The sequence below is a fragment of the Lepus europaeus genome, chromosome 18 (genome assembly GCF_033115175.1).
Source record: "Lepus europaeus isolate LE1 chromosome 18, mLepTim1.pri, whole genome shotgun sequence".
Taxonomy (NCBI): Eukaryota; Metazoa; Chordata; class Mammalia; order Lagomorpha; family Leporidae; genus Lepus; species Lepus europaeus.
Genome location: NC_084844.1, coordinates 69308631 through 69327605, shown reverse-complemented (window position 1 = coordinate 69327605; position 18975 = coordinate 69308631). Strand labels below are relative to the sequence as shown.

The window sequence follows — 18975 nt, the reverse complement described above, 5'->3', positions numbered from 1 at the left end:
AAGCAGTCGAAGATAGCCCAAGTGCTTGGGACGCTGCACCCACCTGGAAGACCTGGAGAGAACTCCTGGCTCCTGGATTTGGATCTGTTCAGCTCTAGCCTTTGTAGCCATTTGGGGAGTGAACCAGTGGATGGAAGAACTCTCTTTCTGTCTCTCCCTCTCTCTGTAACTCTCTCAAATAAATAAAATTTTAAAAAAATATAAATATTTAAGTAAAATATTACATCAATTAAACCACATATGAAATTATAATACATAATTACAAAGTGAATATACTATATGATACTATTAAAAAGTAAAGATAAAAAGTCAGTAACACTAAAATAAATTATATAAATCATCCATGTGGGTGAAAAATACAAGAAACTCTAAATGATTACTTAATTAAATGTTAAACAGTATTCAATAAAATTCAGCATGTAGAAATCATCAAGCAAGTGACAGCATAATAGTAAAAATAATACATTGCTTATTCCAGTTAAGGCTGTGTACAGTTATCCTGTAACAGTATAATTAACACAGAGCCTTCAAACCTTTTTCATGGGAGGAGGCCATCGCTCATTCTCAACAATTATACTGGAGATGCAGTGAGGAAATCAAAACACAAAGGAAACATTAGATATGAGGAACGTTTTTTAAGAAACTAAATTGTCCATATATGTGAAAGACACTACTATACACAGAGATAATCAACATATTCCAAAAACAAATCCTACTGATAAGCGAGTGGAAGACGCTCCAGGTTCCTGCTTCAGATGGGCGCAACTCTGGCCATTGCGGCCCTCTGGGGAGTGAACCATCGGATGGAAGACCTCTCTCTCTCTCTCTGTGTGTGTGTGTGTGTGTGTAACTCTGCCTTTCAGAAAATAAATCTTAAAAAAAAAACAGATAGAAAACAATTTTAAATGACCAGACTAGGAAAGGATTTTTTTTAACTTTTATTTAATGAATATAAATTTCCAGTATACAGCTTATGGATTACAATGGCTTCCCCTTCCCATAATTTCCCTCCCACCCGCAACCCTCCCCTCTCCCGCTACCTCTCCCCTTCCATTCACATTAAGATTCATTTTCAATTCTCTTTATATACAGAAGATCAATTTAGTATACATTAAGTAAAGATTTCAACAGTTTGTACCCACATAGAAACACAAAGTGAAACATACTGTTTGAGTACTAGTTATAGCATTAAATCAAAATGTACAGTACATTAAGGACAGAGATCCCACATCAGGAGCAAGCGCACAGTGGCTCCTGTTGTTGACCCAACAAATTGACACTCTAGTTTATGGTACCAGTAACCACCCTAGGCTGTCGTCATGAGTTGCCAAGGCTATGGAAGCCTTCCAAGTTCCCCGACTCTGATCATATTTAGACAAGGTCATAAAAGACAGGGTGAGGATAGTAACCAATGATCCTAAGAGTGGCATTTACCAGGTCTGAACAATTATACAGCATTAAGTGGGGAAGAGGACCATCAGTACACACAGGTTGGGAGTAGAGCCATTGGAGGTAGAGTAGAGGTTATGATTACAAAGGAATGAGGCCCAAGTACACTAGACAGGGTCTAGAACAAAGGACAGAGTCATTATTAGAGGAGCTAAGAAAGGTGCTGTCTAAGCTACAATTAAATTTTCTGATTGAGAGGCAAATAGAACCTGATAGAAGGGGCTTGATAATAATCTGGTGGGCTTTAGGCCTTGTAAGTTAAGAGGCCCAGACCTATCTATCTCTTCACATGGGGTATATCCTAAGGGAGGTGTGAACCTCCTAGGGGAGGGCACTCTGTTGACTTTCATTACTTGGCTGGCCTGGGAGGAGAGCTGGCCAGGTAAAGGCAGGTGGCACCTCTAACAAGAAATTTACAGTTCTGCCTGCAATGTTGCTGACCCTACTTGACCATACCCTCAGCTGCAGTGGTCACTTTGGAAGTTGGGCTGAGTGAAGGGCTTTTAATCAGCATGACTTTATAAGAGAACTGAAACAAAGGATTAATCTATGTAGTATTCTGAAATATTCTTCAAATCAGTGATTGCTGCAGGTCCCTGCTCCCAGGAGGCAGGGGCATCAGGGAGGAGACAGCGCCCCCTGCTGTCCGGACAGTCGGGCCCGAGGACGCAGAGGCAGCGTCAGAGGAGCCCAGGCCTCTCCCTTCTCAACCCGCAGGGGTCACAACCCCAAGTGACCGCCCCCGTGCTAGAGGCGATTCTGATTGGCTGCATATTCTATGACGTCTTGCGTGCTCACTGGCTGTGCGAACTGTCTATTCAGGCGCACCAGGCAACGCTGCGTAACCAGGCGGGGTCGTCTCTGGCCGCCACACTGGGCTTCGCTGCTGTGCGCTGAGGGCGCCCGCGGGTGGCTTAGGCTTCGGCAGTCTGAACGTCCGCGCTCCTGAAGCCCTGTGGAGCGCCCGGGACTCCGTGGAAGCCGGGAAATGGTGAGCGTGCGGGGCCTTTCCCGGTGGTCAGCGGATGTGAATGCGGCCTGCAGCATACATATATATTATTCTCAGGGGGGAAATGTCATATTTTTCTGTCTCTATAAGAGATGGACACAGTGGATACTTTTTCTCTTGGTAATGATTGAGCTCACCTCTTTCAGAAGACATTTTCTTTCTCTTCTGAGTAATTCGAATAAAATCTGGCCCTTGTGAAACCCTGGAAATCTTGTCTGTGGAGATACCAGGTTAAAGACATTCGAAGAGATTTGAAGTTCTTCTGTTTGCTTCCAAGGTGCCTGAAAAAAGGACATGGTTACTGATGAGAAGATGAACTTATCTCGGAAATTGTGTTCCAACAGTAGCTTAATATTTTGTGGCATGAATGGTTGTGAAGCTGACATGGGACCATCTCAGAAGAACCAGGCAGGTTCCTTGACTTTTTGCTTGCTTTTCTGAACATTGTGAATATTACACATTCTTTCTAAATTGTTCTAGAATATGCAAATGTCAATGATGTGGAACACCACTGTACTGGAAGAATTAATATACTGCTTTAGAAATGTACCTGAGCTAATTGAGGCATTGGGTGCATAGAAACCACCGTAATTCCTGTGACATTTTGAAGTGAATTTAATATTTTTGAAAATGCTTCTTCAAAAACCAGTGTTATATTTTTCAAATCAACACAAAGCACAATGATTACTCTAAACTTAGTATTTTCAAATTCACATATTTAAAGTCATGTGAGCTGCAACTTCCCTGTCAAAATTACTGCTTGCCAAATTTATACCTGTTTCCTCAGCTGTAATTTTTGATATTAGAATTTTTAAATTTCTGTAAAGTAGATTTTGTAGAATGTAATGTGTTCACTGCCTTTGTGAAGCGGTATATAATTGTATAATTTCTGTGTGTAAACTTGGCTTAGGCTTTCAATAAAGTATTCATATAAAGTAATAAATATTAATGCTATAAAGTATTGGAGTACATTTTTTATCAAAACATGAGAACACCTTTTTTTTAGTTTCAGATACCTGAAGCACACAGATAAACTTATAGAACTGATGCAAATAATTCCTGACACTATACCATATGCTTTTGGGCTGTTTGGAGGGAAACCACAAAATTTTGCATGTTATCAAGTAAAATTGCTATGACTAAAAATACCAGAATGATTTGGATCCATAAAAGTTTGTAGGATAATATACTACTGACTAACTTGACTGTCAAATTCACAGCAGCTAGATAATATATTTATTAATATGTCTTATATATCTTATAGTTGAAATAAAAACTGAATAATGAGTTGCTGTACTCAAGAGGGAAGAAAAAACAAACTAAATTTTTCAAAAATTTTTTTGCAAAATGTTAAGATGAGGCTAATTTTAAATGTGTCATCCATTTTGTAGTGACCTATTAATTTTATCAAGGGATATTTTGCCAATAGGAACAAATTTTAAACATTCTAAGTTTAGAAATTCTTGAAATTTTCTTTAGAATATTTATGAAATTATTGTCAATAAACCTAGTCTTTAAGATCCTGTGACCTTTTGATTTTTTTTTTATTCTGCCATGGACCATTTGCAAACAAGTCAATTTAGTTTTGTTGGTTATTAGTTGAAGATTTAACATCACGACTTTTGAGGTCTGTGGTTTTATTTGTAAACTTGCAATGAATTGTTTTTGCAAGGGCAAATGTATTTATTTATTAAATAAAGTACAATAATGGTGAATGTACCAAAATGACATCACTTAAGTCTATGAGAAATCCTGCATTTTACTCTATAGTTAATAGTTTTACTATTTATTAGATATTCATGTTGATCATAGATCAAAGTTGTTTCTGTTTATACAGATAATTGTAGAATGCTAATGGAGTATCTTTAGGATAGGTGGAATACTTCTGTAGTTAAATTGGGAAACCTTGTTCAGCTGGTTTTAGGTACTGATGACAATTTGAAGTAAAGTTCCACAGGTATGTATAGGTGCACTTAACGTGGACTTTGCTTAATGAAATTGTCAGTTCCAATTTATTTGTGAATTTTAAAAAGGCAAATTTTAAGCAGGAGGGTGGCCATGGAAGTCGGAATCCGCTAAGGAGTGTGTAACAACTCACCTGCCAAATCAACTAGCCCTGAAAATGGATGGCGCTGGAGCGTCGGACCCATACCCGGCCATCGCTGGCAGTCCGCAGAGCTAGAAAGAGAGTGGAGGGAGCCGCGGGGCACCCCCGCAGGTCCCCGGCCACCCCCTATTGTGGATGCTACTCTGCGTCGAGTAGGAGGGCCCGAGTAGGAGGGCCGCTGCGGTGAGCCTTGAAGACTAGGGCATGGGCCTAGGTGGAGCCCCGCAGGTGCAGATCTTGGTGGTAGTAGCAAATTGGATTTTGAGACTTCTTGGCATTCTTGAAGCATTCAAAAAATCAAAGTTTCAAACGATCTGTACTCTAAAATTTCCAGTAAATCCTGGACTTTGGTTTTTCCAGTTTGGGCCCAGCTAAAAAATCAAAGGACCTATGTCTCTCATCTTATAGAGACACTGACTAATCAGGCTATTTGGATTATATTTAAAGTACTGTCAAGATGTGACGTGGTACTAAATTTTAAGTTTCTAGAATGAAAATGCTATTAATACAAATGTTTGAGAAATAAAAAGTCTAATGATCTTGTGTTACTAGACATGATAGTTATCTTAATGAGAAAGCCACAGAGGCCTAAAGGGTTAAATACTTGTAAAATCCTGCAGGTGCTTTCAAAAATACTGTGAAGTAAGCAAGTGCCTCTTGTTTGTTGATGAGTTTATAATTTTAAACATGGCAACTTAAAGTCTTTTGTCATCCACAGTTATATATGATTTGCTGCTCATAAAACTAAAGCATTGTTGGTTCTGTGTTTAGCTGTCCTCCTATAGGTTCCTATGGACTTTTTCCAGCCACTTCTATTGTATTCAGTACTTTGGGATGGCTCTGTAAAACAGATGAAGCCAATAATGTATTAACAGTACCAACTGAGAGAAAGTATGGTTAACTGAGGTTACTAAAAACAAAAAGCAATTCAAATCAATTGGCAATCTACAAAAAGAGTTAAAGATTTTAAAAGCTAGTATTAAAATTGCTATATTGGTCTATTATGTTATGTTATATGTGTGTACATATTGTATGTCCACATGGGGAAATTTTATTAAGAGTTTTATTTTAAATGGCTTATAGATAAGATTGTCCATAAATTTAAGCTGCTAAAATCAATCAAGGATACATTTTAATTCGTGTGACCTGAATCTGTGTATCATATGTTTTAAACTTGTTGGTAGAAAGAAACTAAAAACATTTTAGATGGTTGTGCTTAAGTTTACTGGTTAAACAAACTACACCATGTTAGATATTTAAGAGGTGTTTTCAAATACATGATTCTTAAAATTTATAGAAGGCATCGGATCTTCTGGTAAATGTTTTCTTAAGTTGTTATCTAATGGTTGAAACTGTTTGCTAACTATTCATGTGATATTGCTATTGTCAGCAAGCGATCTAGGACTTGCTCCCTCATTTCTCTATTCTAAGCTCAACTTGTTCTTTCATTTCTCTATTCTCCTCAAGGTAGGAAACTAATTCTATTATGAAGGAATCTGTAGGATGCACAATTTAATCTTTAGACCTTATAAAAGAGATGGCTAACATTTTTCTGTAATAGCATAGCCAAAATAAGAGCTTAAATAATAATCTCATAGCTAGATTTACTTCGCCATCAGCGAAGTATACAGTAAGTAGAAAAAACCTCCCTTTCAGACCAAAGGGAAAGAAAGTTTTAAAGTGAGAACATAATTTTCCTCATGGGCATTGTCTACCTTAGAAAAACTACTACAGAACATGCCTGTGACTATAGACTTGTAGTTGAGGCCACAGAAGATTAGAGATGGGACTTAGGCACTTCCTTGACTTGCATCCTCTGGTCTGCTTTAACACAAACCAGGAGGAAAAGAAAGCTCGGCATCAGAAGCAATGGGTGGCAGGCCTATTAATGGCTGATCTGTACAGTGATCTGCCCTCAAGGAGACCCAACAGGCCAGTCCACTGCAGTGGCTTTCAATGTGGGAAGCCTGGGCTTCAGCAGAAGTCAGCTTGTGAAGAGCCCTGGCAGCTCTGCCAAGAGTTGGATCACTGGATATGGACCTACCCTGGAGTCGAAGGATGCCCAGGTCAGAGCCACAGATCTTATTGGCTCTAAGCTGAAAAGCCCTTCACTCAGCCCAACTTCCAAAGTGACCACTGCAGCTGAGGGTATGGTCAAGTAGGGTCAGCAACATTGCAGGCAGGACTGTAAATTTCTTGTTAGAGATGCCACCTGCCTTGACATGGCCAGCTCTCCTCCCAGGCCAGCCAAGTAATGAAAGTCAACAGAGTGCCTTCCCCTAGGATGTTCACACCTCCTTTAGGATGTACCCCCATGTGAAGAGATAGATAGGTCTGGGCCTCTTAACTTACAAGGCCTAAAGCCCACCAGATTAGTATCAAGCCCCTTCTGTCAGGTTCTATTTGCCTCTCAATCAGAAAACTCAATTGTAGCTTAGACAGCACCTTTCTTAGCTCCTCTAATAATGACTCTGTCCTTTGTTCTAGACCCTGTCTAGTGCACTTGCGCCTCATTCCTTTGTAATCATAACCTCTACTCTACCACCAATGGCTCTACTCCCAACCTGTGTGTACTGATGGTCCTCTTCCCTACTTAATGCTGTATAATTGTTCAGACCTGGTAAATGCCACTCTTAGGATCATTGGTTACTATCCTCACTCTGTCTTTTATGACCTTGTCTAAATATGATCAGAGTCGGCAAACTTGGAAGGCTTCCATAGCCTTGGCAACTCATGACGACAGCCTAGGGTGGTTACTGGCGCCATAAACTAGAGTGTCAATTTGTTGGGTCAACAACAGGAGCCACTGTGCACTTGCTCCTCATGTGGGATCTCTGTCCTTAATGTGTTATACATTTTGATTTAATGCCAGAACTAGTACTCAAACAGTATGTTTCACTTTGTGTTTCTATGTGGGTGCAAACCTTTGAAATCTTTACTTAATGTATACTAAATTGATCTTCTGTATATAAAGAGAATTGAAAATGAATCTTGATGTGAATGGAAGGGGAGAGGAAGCAGGAGAGGGGAGGGTTGCGGGTGGGAGGGAAGTTATGGGAGGGGGAAGCCATTGTAATCTATAAGCTGTACGTTGGAAATTTATATTCATTAAATAAAAGTTTAAAAAAAAATCATAGGTTCCAAACAGGCAGTGTTAGGTGAAGTAAATGATTTCAACAAGGATATTTTTATAAGGGTCTTGCAGAATTACATGTATGTCAGTTTAATTGATGTCATTAAAACATTTTCTAGTTTGAGCATGAAAAGCAATACTTCAGAGAAAGTATTTTAACTGCAACAGTTGTCTTATAAAAATGTTAAATATAGAAATTATTTCATATTTAAATCATAATGCTTTTTGCATTTGTGACTGGTGTTCTATTTTGTAATTGTGAGAAATTTTCTTGGGGAGGGAAAATTGGAATGTGATTCCCTTTTTAGAAATTGAAGATTTTTGTGAAATTATTTTGCATTACCATTTACAATCAGACCTTGATCCTTGGTTTTGAAATCACTTATATTTGATTCAAAAAATTACAGTGTAAGATATTTTACACACATTCATTTTACAATTTTAAAATAGCACTTTATCTAATGCCTGTTTGAGACAATGCTCATTGTTCACATTGTTGATAGTGAAATGTCATGTTGATTTATAAGGATACTGACCATTTGTTTTCATGTGGATAATTTTAGTGCATTGCTCACCCAGTACATTTCTTAAACTTGAACATTTTACTGTTCTTTTCCCTTCTGATTAGGTAATCACTTGGAAAATTCAACTGTTCATATCTTTTCATTAGGATTGTTAAACCATGGGTAGAACAAGTTAGAAGTTTTTAAGATGCGTCTTTTAGGGGTGGGGGAAATGTTGTGCTTTTTTTTTTTTTTTGCAAGGATATGTTTGTAATGTATTTCATAATTAGAATATCCAATACAGATAAACTGACTTGAATTGTTTTGAGAAATTTTGCCCTGTGTTGTGTGTTTTACGTACATATTTGCAGTTGGATTTTTTCCAACAGAAAGTGGTTTCACTACTGGCACATTAATAAGCAGCAATAGGTTTTTATTCCAACTCCAAGCACTGTGGTTGAGTAACATCACCTCAATTTTTTATTATCCTTAAAGATATTGCATTTTCATATTCTTTTTTTATAAAGGATTAATGCTGCTGTAAATACAGGTTTTTTAATTTTTTAATTTCATTCCACCACCATCAGATGCAGTTCCCTATTTGGTTTAATGAAGGGATATATAAGCTTTCTAATGGTGTCTTCAGAAATTTACAAAATGTAAATACTGGTTTGATTGGTCTTTAAGATGTGTTTAACTGTGAAACTATTTAACAAATAGTGTGGATGTTATTTGTCATCCAGTATTAAGTTCTTTGATTTTTGTGTTTAAAAAAATAGGAAAGAGGGAAACTGCAGCTTTCATTACAGACTCCTTGATTGGTAAGCTCTCCAAGTGACAAGTTCCAGCAAACTGAGTTTTGCCTTTGGATAGCGGATCTGGAGCATTTCTCTCAGGCTTTAATTTTCTAAAGCTGTGCACATATGTAAAAAAAAAAAAAAGGTTATTTTGGCCGGCACCGTGGCTCACTAGGCTAATCCTCCACCTTGCGGCGCCGGCACACCGGGTTCTAGTCCCAGTCGAGGCACTGGATTCTGTCCCGGTTGCCCCTCTTCCAGGCCAGCTCTGTGCTGTGGCCAGGGAGTGCAATGTAGGATGGCCCAAGTGCTTGGGCCCTGCACCCTATGGGAGACCAGAATAGGCACCTGGCTCCTGCCTTTGGATCAGCGTGGTGCGCCGGCCGTGGTGGCCATTGGAGGGTGAACCAACGGCAAAGGAAGACCTTTCTCTCTGTCTCTCTCTCTCTCTGTCCACTCTGCCTGTCAAAAAATTAAAAAAAAAGAAAAAAAAAGGTTATTTTAGGGGAGATGTAGGTGTAGAATTATGCTCTTAATGTTTAAAAGAAGGCTAGCATTGTTTGCACAAAAAGTTTGTCTTTCCCTCCCCCAAATAGTAATGAAATTACTTCTGTTGAGTAAACTTTTTATGTCATCTTATAATAAAAGCTGAAAAAAATCCCTTTGTTCCTATTAAAAAAAATGCTTTTCTATATGTACCCTTGATAACAGATTTTGAAGAAATCATGTAAGATGATAAAAGCATTTGAATGATACAGTAGATGTAATAAAAAATTCAGTTTAAAAGAACGTTTGTTTTTACATTAAATGTTTATTTGAAATCAAATGATTTTGTACATAAAATTCAACAATATAAAATTTGTAAAAAAAAAAAAAAAGACAACAATGGAAGGCTGGCGCCATGGCTCACTAGGCTAATCCTTCACCTGCGGCACCAGTACTCCGAGTTCTAGTCCTGGTTCCAGTGCGGGTCTGTCCTGGTTGCTCCTCTTCCAGTCCAGCTCTATGCTGTGGCCTGGGAAGGCAGTGAAGGATGGCCCAAGTGCTTGGGCCCTGCACCTGCATGGGAGACCAGGAGAAGCACCTGGCTCCTGGCTTTGGATTGGTGCAGCGCACCGGCCATAGTGGCCATTTGGGGGGTGAACCAACGGAAGGAAGACCTTTCTCTCTGTGTCTCTCTCTCTCATTGTCTAACTCTGCCTGCCAAAAAATAAATAAATAAATAAATAAATGACAATGATGGTAACAATGAGAATACAAGAATCATACCCAGAATCAAGAGACACTTTTCCTCAATAGTTAATTGTCCCCTTCCTCCTCTCCTAATCTCATTTAAATTAACTGAAATTCTTAAAAAACATTTTTCAATTAATCAAGAAACAAGTAGCATAAGTGCAATATTTCTTATTACTGCTACAATCATGGAGTGATATTTATAATATGCACTAGATATAGAAAGAATCTTGGATTGTTTGTTGAAATTATACTCAGTACTATGATTTCTTTATGGTTTTCTTTTTTTAAATTTATTTGAAAGACAGTTACAGAGAGAAGTAAAGACAGAGAGAGTCTTCCATCCACTCCCCAATTGGCTGCAATGGCTGGAGCTGTGCCGATCAGGAGCCAGGAACTTCTTCCAGGTCTCCCATGGGTGCAGGGGCCCAAGGACTTCGGCCATCTTCTACTGCTTTCCCAGGCCACAGAAGAGAGCTGGATCAGAAGAGGAGCATCCAGCACTAGAACTGACACCCATATGGGATGCTGGCGCTTCAGTCCAGGGCTTTAACCCACTGTGCCACAGTGCCAGCCCCTATCACTTTCTATTTCTATACATTGGACCCAACAGACAAGAGGTCATGCAATGTGCCTGCAAAAGATCAACTGCAGTGTTCTCGTTGCAATAAGAAAGAATCCAGGTATTCTCATTTATTTAGCATTTATGTTACCACTTATAACAACTTGATGTGAAAAAGAATGAATCACAGAAATTGTATAATTTTTTATCTACAATAACCAGTCACCTAAAAATGAATATAAACAATAGAAGACTTTGATAAATTACTGGGTTAAATGTTAGTGTACACATACAGCCACACACAGAGATAGCATTTTCATAAAAAACATAGCACACAGCTATATATATATATATATATATATATATATATATATATATGTGTGTGTGTGTGTGTGTGTGTGTGTGTGTATGTAATGTGAAATACATTTGGTGGGTTTATAAAAATAAAATGCCTAAAAAAATCTAGTAAGAAGAACATAGCAGAAACGTGGGTATATAAATAAGTATACTATAAGTATATTCATTCATTTCAACTGGTCAAGCTCATTCTAAAGATCATGCAGCAAGCTTCCACATATTAGTGGGATCATGCAGTATTTTTATGTGCCTGGGTTGTTTCACTTAACACAATGACCTCCAGTTCAATCGTTGTTGCTGATGACAAGATTGCACCACTTTTTTTTTTTTTTTTTGGACAGGCAGAGTGGACAGTGAGAGAGAGAGACAGAGAGAAAGGTCTTCCTTTGCCGTTGGTTCACCCTCCAATGGCTGCCGCGGCCAGCGCACTGTGGCTGGCACATTGTGGCCAGCGCACCACACTGATCCAAAGGCAGGAGCCAGGTGCTTCTCCTGGTCTCCCATTGGGTGCAGGGCTGAAGCACTTGGGCCATCCTCCACTGCTCTCCCGGGCCACGGCAGAGAGCTAGCCTGGAAGAGGGGCAACCGGGACAGAATCTGGCGCCCCGACCAGGACTAGAATTTCCTAATGCTCCTGGGAAAGCAGCAGAAGGTGGCTCAAGGGCTTGGGTTGATCTCTTGCACCCACCCGGGAGATCTGTAAGAAGCTCCAGGCTCCTGGCTTCAGCCTCACCCAAGCCCAGCCATTGCAGGAATTTGGGCAATGAACCAGTGTCCCTCTCTCTCTCCCTCTCTCTCTCTCCTCTCTACTGCTCTCTCCATAATTCTGCCTTTAATATGTGTATACATATATATATATATATATATATAAACATTTTTATAGTCTGTCAATGAGTAGAACAACATAACTGGTTAGGAGAGGGATGGAAATGATATGAATTCTGCCTTTGATAATGTGACTCAACATCAGTGGAGAAACAGCTTGTGTTTTATTTTTCTTAAAAAAAAGCATGTATTCGAGATACTTACAAAGACAGAGGGAGAGGAGAAATCATCCATCTGATGGTTCACTTCTCAGATGGCCACAGTGCCCAGTGCTAGTTCGGGTCAAAGGCAGAAGCCAGGAGCTTCATCTGGGTCTCACACATTGGTGGCTGGGGCCCAAACACTTGGACCAACATCCACTGCTTTTCACAGGCCATCAGCAGAGTGCTGGGGCAGAAGTCGAACAGCCAGGACATGAATTGGCACTCATATGGAATGCCAGCATCACAGGTGGAAACTTTACCTGCTAATGCCCCAACACCAACCCCAGGCTTGTGGTTCCCTAACATCTTATTTCCCCTGCTAAATAATGTGCCACTGGGGCTGGTGCTGTGGCATAGTGCCTCTGCCTGCAATGCTGGCATCCAATATGGGTGCCAGTTCATGTCCTGGGTGTTCCTCTTCTGACCCAGCTCTCTGATTTTGCTTGGAAAAGCAGTGGAATATGGCCTAAATGCTCGGGCTCCTCCACCCGTGCGGGAGTCCTGGGAGAAGCTGCTGGTTCCTGGCTTTGGATCAGCCCAGCTCTGCCTGTTATGGCCATTTGGGGAGTGAACCAGTGGATTGAAGACCTTTCTCTTTGTCTCTCCCACTCTGTGTCTGTAACTCTACCTCTTGAATAAATAAATAAATCTTAAAAATGTTTACATGCCACTCCCAGTTATATGCTGAGGCAGTGGCTGAGGTCTATTCAATACTTTGCCTTGAACAATTGTTGCAAATACCAGTACATTTCCCCTTGGAAGAACCCTAGGTTACAGAAAAGTACAGACTTCTTTTAGCCAGTTAACTTCAAATAAGTTGATAGGCCCTTTGCCTTTTCTATTTTTAAACCTCAGCAAAAGGCATTAGCATTTCATCCAATTTATATTCCACTGTAGTTATATTTTTATTTTTATATTTCTTTTACATTTTAATTATTATTTCAATTTTTAAAAGATTTTATTATATTATTTATTTGAGAGGCAGAGTTAGAGGGAGGGTGAGACAGAGGAATGTCTTCCATCTGCTGCTTCACTCCTCAAATGGCCCCAACAGCCAGAGCTAAGCTGATCCAAAGGCAGGAGCCAGGAGTTTCTTCCTGGTCTCCCACATGGGATCAGGGGCCCAAAAACATGGGTCATCTGTTACTGCTTTCCCAGGCCACAGCAGAGAGATGGATTGGAAGAGGAGCAACTGGGACAAAAACCGGTGCCCAAATGGGATTATGGTGCCACAGGTGGAAGCTTGGCCTATGATGCCACCATGCTGGCCCCAATTTTTATTATTTAAAATGCATAATAATCTTGGGAATTCTCTAATAGGCCATCAAATCATAAGGAACAGAGCCTTTTTGAGTCTGTTCCTAGGGTCAGTTTAACAGTTTTTTGGACAAGGATCTAATGAAGGAACTAGAATTTCTAGATTGATTTTATTGCTCCTGTAATCAAAGGTGAAAAAAAAAAAGGAAACTTGGAAAATGCATCAATGACTTCAAGTAAGACAGAGAGGTGCCCCTCTCTAGGATAAAGGATATTTGCATGGATAACTGGGCATCTGAGTAACCAGAGTTCAGAGAACACCCTTGGAATGAGAAATGATTGAATTTTGGAGACGGATTGAGTGGTTATAAGAAGGGCCATAAGGGAAGATTTAGAAGTCAAGAAACAAGGGGCCGGTGCTGTGGTGTAGCAAGTAAAGCCGCCTGCAGTGCCGGCTTCCCATATGGATGTTGGTTCAAGTCCCAGCCACTTCACTTCTGATTCAGCTCTCTGCTATGGCCTGGGAAAGCAGTAGAGGATGGCCCAAGTCCTTGGGTCCCTGCACCTGTGTGGGAGACCTGGAAGAGGCTCTTGGCTCCTGTCTTCAGATCGGCCTAGCTCTAGCCATTGCAGTCACCTGGGGAGTGAACCACTGGATGGAAGGTCGGTCTCTCTTTCTGTCTCTCTCTCTCTCTCTCTCTCTGCCTTTCAAATCAATAAATCTTTTATAAAGAAAGTTAGGAAGCCAAACATCTGGATAACATATTGCAAGAAGCAGAGGCTTCAGTCTCCTTGACACTGCTGCAATCATGAAGCTAAGAAATTAGAAATGGCACTGTCTGCTTCTCAGTGGCATTCTGAAAGTTTAAGATATTTGTCATTCTGTACTAGATAATACCTCACATTGTATTTACATTTAAAAGGTAAGAAGTGTGTATTGTCTCAATCTGTTTCACTAAACATCAGCAACAATATGTCAAGTGAAGCTTGGATTGAGTTTCCACCTACTGCTGTAGCCTCACCTGGGCAGTTTGCAACATTTAAGGAGTGAACCAGTGCTGGAAATTCTGTTTCCACTTCTTCTATTTCTGTCTGTCTTCATCTCAGATAAAACAGAATTGATTAAATACTATTTAATAGGAAACCAAATTAAACAAAACAATGTCAGTCTTCTTATTTTAAATTTTTTATGTATTTGTTTACTTACTTGAAATTCAGTAACAGAGAGGGAGGAAAATAGAGACATTCTGGTTGCTTATATGATGGGCAGAGATTCAAATATTTGAGCTATTTCCTTTTGTTTTCCCAGGCACATTAGCAGAACCCTGAAACAGAAGCAGAGCAGCAAGGACTTAACTGGAACTCTGATACGGGATGCTGATGTTGTAAATGGCAGCTTAATCCATTGCACCACACGAGCCCTGAGTGTCAATATTTTGATCTCCTTTGTGATATATAAAACATGTTTAACATGAAAATAATTAAGTTAGTAACTAATTTCTTTCTCGATAAAATTAAAAATTATATGTAGAAATCATAGAATTAAAAGGTAAAATCAAATCAAGAAGAACACGCCCAGTGACAAATGACTCAAATATCACCATTGTGAATATTAATTGCCTCCACCTTTCTAAGAAGAAATTTGGCAATATGTAAGATGAAACTTACAAATGGTATTAGCTTTCAGGGTAGGCATTTGGCATAGCAATTAAGACATGGGTTTGGATTCCTGCATCCCATACACAGTGGCTGGATTGAGGTCTCAGCTCCAGTTTGAATTGCAGTTTCCTGCTAATATGCACCTTGGGAGCATGAAGTGATGCTTTCAGGAACTGGATTCATGCGACACATGTAGGAGAACTGAGCTACCAATTCCCAGCTTTGTCTTTATCCACACTGGGCATTGTGGGAAAGAGAACCAGATGAAGCTCTCTCTGCCTTCCAAATAAAAATTTAAAAATAGTATATGCTTTGAACCATTAATACAACTTACATTTGAGTATGTATATTTGAGTGTATATATTTGAGTAAATATATGAATAAATGTATATATTTGAGTATACATATATTTATTTGTATATATATAGATATTTTCAGTTCCAGAAGTTATTACTGTAGAATATCACAAGTATATATATATATATATATATATATATAAAATCTAAAATATCAAATATTAGAATATTAAATATCCAGGATTAACTTGTAAATAATCTTTTTTAAAGATTTATTTATTTTAATTGAAAGAGTTACATAGAGAGAAAAGGAGGCAGAGAGAGAGAGATAGAGAGGGAGAGGGAGAGAAGGAGAGAGAGGGAGAGAGAGAGAGAGAGGTCTTCCATCTGTTGGTTCACTCCCCAGATGGCCGCAACTACCAGAGCTGGGCTGATCCAAAGCCAGGAGTCGGGAGCCTATTTCAGGTCTCCCACGTGGGTGCAGGGGCCCAAGGACTTGGGACATCTTCCACTGCCTTCCCAGGCCATAGCAGAAAGCTGGATCAGAAGTAGAGCAGCTGGGTCTTGTACTGGCGCCCATACGGGATGCTGGCACTGCAGGCAGAGGCTTTACCCACTACGCCACAGCGCCGGTCCCTGTAAATAATCTTAGCCTGTTCAATGAGAAGTTTAAGCTCTTCATAGCATGTGGGTTTTAATTAATTTTTTTTACCTTAGATTTATTTAATACTAAGAAAAAAATTGGGGGGCTGGTGCCATGGCATAGTGCTGCAGTGCTGAGATCCCATATGGGTGTCAGTTCAAGTTCTAGCCACTCCATTTCTGATTCAGCTTTCTGCTATAGCTTGGGAAAGCTTTGAAGGATGGCTCAAGTCCTTGGAACCCTGGACCCATGTGGGAGGCCTGGACAAATCCCCAGGCTTCTGGCTTCAGATTGGTCCAGTTCTGGCCATTGTGGCTATTTGGGGAATGAACCAGTAGATGGAAGATCTCTCTCTCTCTCTCTCTCTCTCTCTCTCTCTCTCTCTCTCTCTCTCTCTCTGCCTCTGTGTACCTCTGCCTTTCAAATAAATAAATAAATAAATCTTAAAAAGGAAAAAGTTGGGGCCAGCACCATGGCTCACTTGGCTAATCCTCTACCTGCAGCTCCAGCATCCCATATGGGCACTGGGTTCTAGTCCCAAGTTGCTCCTCTTCCAGTCCAGCTCTCTGCTGTGCCCCGGGAAGGCAGGGGAGGATAGCCCTGGTGATTGGGCACCTGCACCCGTGTGGGAGACCAGGAGGAAGCACCTGGTTCTTGGCTTTGGATCGGCACAGTGTGCCAGCCGTAGCAACCATTTGGGGGGTGAACAAACAGAAGGAAGACATTTCTCTCCATCTCTCTCTCTCACTGTCTAATTCTACCTGTCAAATAAGTAAAAAAAAAAAGAAAAAAGAAAAAGAAAAAAAGGAAAAAATCTCATAGTCCACCACAGTTTTCTTTTTTTTTATTTAGTAAATATACATTTCCAAGGTACAGTTTATGGATTACATTGGCTCCCCCCCATAATTTCCCTCCCACTAGCACCCCTTCCATCTCCTGCTCCCTCTCCCATTCTATTCACATCAAGATTCATTTTCAATTATCTTTATATACAGAAGATCAATTCAGTATATATTAAGTAAAGATTTCATCAGTTTGCACCCACACAGAAACACAAAGTGTAAAAATACTGTTTCTTTTTTTATCTTGTATTTAATGAATATAAATTTCCAAAGTACAGCTGATGGATTGCAATGGCTTCCCCCCCATAACTTCCCTCCCACCCACAACCCTCCCCTTTCCCACTTGCTCTCCCCTTCCATTCACATCGATTCATTTTCAATTCTCTCCACATACAGAAAATCAGTTTAGTATAAATAAAGATTTCAACAGTTTGCCCCACATAGCAACACAAAGTGAAAAAAATACTGTTGGAGTACTAGTTATAGCATTAAATAACAGTGTACAGCACATTAATGACAGTGATCCTGCATGATATTTTTAAAAAAAAATTTGATTAATTTTCTATGTAATTTCCAATTTAACACCAAGTTTTTTTTTTTTCATGTTCTATTATCTTTATATACAGGAGATCGATTCAGTATATACTAAGTAAAGATTTCATCAGTTTGCACCCACACATAAATACAAAGTGTAAAAATACTGTTTCAGTACTAGATATATCATTACTTCACATTGGACAACCCATTAAGGACAGATCCCACATGGGATGTAAGTACACAGTGACTCTTGATGTTGATTTAACAATTTAACACTCTTGTTTATGTCATCAGTAATCTCCCTAGGCTCTAGTCATGAGTTGCCGAGGCTATGGAAGCCTTTAGGGTTCCCTGATTTCGATCTTATTCCGACAGGGTCATAGTCAAAGTGGAAGTTCGCTCCTCCCTTCAGAGAAAGCTACCTCCTACCTTGATGGCCCCGTTCTTTCCACTGGGATCACACTCGCTGAGATCCTTCATTTAGGTCTTCTTCTTCTTCTTTTTTTTTCCAGAGTGTCTTGGCTTTCCATGTCTAAAATACTCTCATAGGCTCTTCAGCCAGATCTGAATGCCTTAAGGGCTGATTCTGAGGCCAGAGTGCTATTTAGGACATCTGCCATTCTATGAGTCTGCTATGTCTCCCCCTTCCCATGTTGGATACTTCTCTCCCTTTTTGGTTTTATCAGTTAGTATTATCAGACATTAGTCTTGTTTGTGTGATCCCTTTGACTCTTAGATCTATCAATGTGATAAATTGTGAACTGAAATTGATCACTTGGACTAGTGAGATGGCATTGGTACATGCCACCTTGATGGGATTGTATTGGAATCCCCTGGCATGTTTCTAACTCCACCATTTGGGGTAAGTCCGATTGAGCATGTTCCAAATTGTACATCTCCTCCATCTTTTATTCACAGATCCACCTCTTTTATATTAAAGCACTAGCACAGCTGTTGATTGTGCCTACTCTTAAAATCTTTCAGTAAAATGTAAGTACGTGATGAACACTTTATAAAGTTGTAACTGACAGGGATGCAGTAGTGACGAAATGCTACTACCACTGTTGTTTTAATGTAAAGTAGAAAGCAGGCAAATACCATTGCTTTTTGAGTGCTTTTTTAACTTTGTAACAATGAGTTAATACAGCTTTAAAAGAAATTACCCTCCATTACAGTCTGTAGTATCACCTACATGATATATGAAAAATGATTCAGATTTCAGTTTCAGAATTACCTGATTGCTTCCAAATAGGTGCTAAGCAAACCAATCCCCAATCTATCATTGGACTTTGGACTTGCACCTCATGTTTAATATGAATATTTATTTCCACATGTCCCTCTTTTTTCTTATCCTTCCTCTAGTTCTATTATTTCAGATATGTGATGTCACCTTTCCATATTATTGCCTTTCCATCATGAATGAATGCTTAATTATGAACAGTGGTTACTTTGTAGAGCTCACAGGCAGCATGAGTGTGGAGGTGAGTCTGTCAGAGGGCCGTATGTCTTAGTGTCATTTAAATACAGCTGTGTATAGTGTAATTTTGTTTTGCACATAGTTTG

General features: G+C 39.6%; 1 long non-coding RNA gene across 1 annotated transcript in view; it reads left to right on the top strand.

Annotated features, from left to right (window-relative positions):
* The first annotated feature begins 2328 nt into the window (after nt 1-2328).
* LOC133747080 (uncharacterized) overlaps nt 2329-18975 on the top strand; it is a 28840-nt gene continuing 12193 nt past the window's right edge. The window contains exons 1-2 of the long non-coding RNA XR_009864273.1: nt 2329-2440; nt 2736-2870. This is a non-coding gene — a long non-coding RNA (uncharacterized LOC133747080). The remainder of the gene's footprint in view (nt 2441-2735; nt 2871-18975) is intronic.